We start from the raw sequence: 3,078 nt of genomic DNA, 5'->3' as shown, positions 1-3,078 counted from the left end.
TCTTCCTCTTATGCCTCCCCTGCACAGGGATATTCTTAAGGCACCTCGTCATCGACAGAAAGCGAAGCTGCTGCTGGGATTTCTCATTTGTGACCGGAGTTTCTCTTTCCCTCCCTGCTGTTTGTGGCAAGATGCTGGCACTTTCTGTCAGCTTCTTCTGGGTTTCTTGACAAATTGGGTGCTCTCAGAAAAATCAAGTGCAGTGCTCCAGTGGTGTGGGTGTACACATATTTATCCATCCAGATATCACTAATGCACGTGTGCTGTGTGACAGAGGGAAGCTGAGGAACATCTGCACAGGATAACCAGCACTTAAGTCCTGTACAGCACATGCATTAAAATCCTGGCACCTGTAGTCCTCTTAACACAAAATCTCTCAAGTGAAACTTAAATCATGGTTTGAGCCCTTGGGATTGTAAAGCGGGAACAAGCCTTTTCTTTTTTTAACCTTGTGAGACATGAAACAAAAAAAACCCCTTCAAACTATAACAACTTATTTTCAAATGTATTGAGAAACATGGGGAGGGAAAGAAATGAAGCAGGATTTCTGCAAAGAGGGCTGCAGTCAGACCATTTGTACCGCACAGTGTGAAATGCACACAGGGCTCCTCGTGTCTGCGGGTTGCAAATCAGTCCCTCATCCCCTGCCTCCTGCCACTCCAAACTGAGTTTGCATCCAAATTGTTTAGGTTGTGTTCGCCAGTGAATCTTCTTTTCCCAAAAAAAGAGGAGAGCTGCAGCAGTTTGTGCTCACCAAGGAGGGCAGAGTGTTCTGCAGTGCCAGCTCTGGCACTGCCAAACCCAGGACAGGCTCTCATGTCTCAGCCTTACTGCGGTCTCGTTGTGCTTTGGCTGCAGTTCACTGAACAGGATGGTTCTAGCAGACAGGACAAAAACAAGGTGAAGTGCAGCCAGGGTTACACAGCTGATCTTGGTAAACTGCTGCAATTAAAGCTAATTTGTTGTTTCACTCCTGTGTGCCATCTTTGTGTCACAGTGCCACTTGGCTACAGAATGATGCTGTAGTTGGAGCTCTTGGGTCAGGTTGAAGGAGCATGAAACAACATTTGTGCCTGTGCACTGAGGTTTCTGTCTACATTGGCCTAAGTTTTATAAACTTTTTTTTTTTTGTGCTAGTCTGCCCATCACAGCACATCATCATGTTTGTTATTCCCCCAAAACTCTGAGAGTAAGGACTGGGAAGTCAAAGAATACTACTGAACAGAGAAAAAGTCACAGGCAAGAAACGCCTGGAAATGTAGAGCTCTCAAAATGTTTTCTCCTTGAATATTCAAAGTGAGGACATTAAGGTGGAGAATTTGGGGGAGGAGTGCAAATTTCCTGTAGTAACTCACAAGGGGTGAGGTTGGAACTGCTAAATCAGTTCTACTCCTTTATGATCAATTGTGATGTAAATGCTGATGGCTGCCTAACAGGCAAAACAAAGTAGGGAAATGATGAGTCATTTGTACTCATAGCTTGTCTGAACAAGTAATGTGCAAGTCAAGTTTCATTTAAGTGCAGCAGAACTTTCCCCCAAGGATTCTTCTCACAAGGCAGGGCAGTGGGAGACCAAGGAGGGCTTTGGAGCTGCAGCCATGGGCCCCTCAGACAGACAATTTCCATCATGCCAAGGCTGCCCAGCTTCAGTGCCCAATATTCTAGCTCCCAACTGCTGCTCAGAGGGAAAAAGCACCTTTAATATTTGCCTTGTAAAGCATAATCTAAATTAATCTCTCTATTGATTATCCTATGTCCTATTGCAATTTTTTGCTTGTTTGTGTGTTTGGGTTTTTTTGCATGCACAAAGATCCTTTAGTGAAAGGATTTTCTTCAGCAGCAGAATACTTTTCCTTCTCCACAAAAGGAGGGATGTCTATACTGATAATCTAAGATACAGCACTCATTAGGAAGTTGGTAGCACAATTCCCAGTGACTTCAGCAAACCCAGGAAGGACACCCAAAGCTCATGGAAATCTCCAAAGGTATCTGTGGTGCAGTAGCACGAACCTAACTGTGACATCCACGCTAAGTGTGCCCATCTGTAGCTCAGAAATATTGTCCTTTTCCTGGCAGCTGTTCTGAAGGCTGATGTGAAGCCCGGTCCAAGCTGCCTGCTGTCATCTGCTGGGATGTTATTGAAATAGATGCATGGGAAACAAGTCATGGTTGTTCAAACCAGCCAGAAGTTGGGGGAAACCAATTTCAGAAGCCAAGGTGCTGTGTATGTATATATATAGCAAAGGTACAATCCTTTGAAACTGTGCAGTGAATAGGATACAGTTGGAAACGTGCTGCAAAGGGAACAAGAACACAGTCTTGCAGTTTTGAAAACTACTGTTTGAATAAGTAATCCAGTTCCCAATTCAGAACTAAAATAGCCTTTCTGTTAGTGCAGTGCTTCAGTCTGTCACAGTTGGCAGTGAGTTTTCCATTTTGGTTGACTTTAGGTTTAAGTAATAGTAAGAATATGCCTGAAGTGCAGTTTCTCTTCACAAAAGGCCTTTTTTTGCACATTATTTATTAAAGGGTGGCCCCATCATTTCAGTGTTGTACAGTTACATGTTTTGGTAAATTTCCATCTATAATATGAAGTGTTATTTGGAACACAAGTGTGTTTTCTACCTAAGTTTTGGTAAATGTATCTTGGACACCTTCTGTCACTCCCAGAATGTAATTTTGTACTTAATTACCTGGCTAATAAAGATTAAAGGTCTGATTCAGATCTTTGTTACAACTGGTGGCATGAATCAGTAGGAGCATTACTGACTTGAGGCTTTTTAAAATTCTGATTAAATTACTAAGGAAAAATTTAATATTACTTAATGAAAGCACATGCCAGGTAAAGCAGTGGGAAATGTCCTATTATTCAGTTAATAGGACTTCAGTGAGTCAGTCAAAGGCTCCTGGAACAATTTAGAAAAAGTTGACGGAAGAACCCCGGGAGGTTTGGATGGTCCCAGTGTTGCTGAGCAAGCAGGTACAGTCAACCAGCATCAGCCAGCAAAGCACCAGGGCACGTGAGTGGCAGAGAGCAGCTCCAAACCACAGCTGGGGATTTCTCTGAACATGCATTTC

Source organism: Corvus hawaiiensis, chromosome 2 (genome assembly GCF_020740725.1).
Source record: "Corvus hawaiiensis isolate bCorHaw1 chromosome 2, bCorHaw1.pri.cur, whole genome shotgun sequence".
Lineage (NCBI taxonomy): Eukaryota > Metazoa > Chordata > Aves > Passeriformes > Corvidae > Corvus > Corvus hawaiiensis.
Note: the sequence above shows the minus strand (reverse complement) of the source record.